Consider the following 295-nt stretch of genomic DNA (forward strand, 5'->3'; position numbering starts at 1 on the left):
ATTAGTGGCCAATATTTGAATTCATCCCTCTCACTGGAACAAGGTGGGAGACGTGCACCCCAAAACATGCCGCCCGGCGCCAAGTGTCAGCTTGAGGTGGTCTAGGGGTATGGCCGCGAGGGAGCTCCATCCATATGTGCAGTGCTGGTACAGCTCCCTCACGTGTCCTGTAGAGGAGCCTGGACCGGAGTGACGTCACATTCTGGCTCCCGGCATCTCTACAGGGCACGTGAGGGAGCTGTACCAGCACTGCACATATGGATGGAGCTCCGTCACTGCACAGCAGCCCACACCA

Source organism: Nanorana parkeri, unplaced genomic scaffold (assembly GCF_000935625.1).
Source record: "Nanorana parkeri isolate BGI_ZX_2015 unplaced genomic scaffold, ASM93562v1 scaffold4341, whole genome shotgun sequence".
In the NCBI taxonomy this organism is placed as follows: Eukaryota; Metazoa; Chordata; class Amphibia; order Anura; family Dicroglossidae; genus Nanorana; species Nanorana parkeri.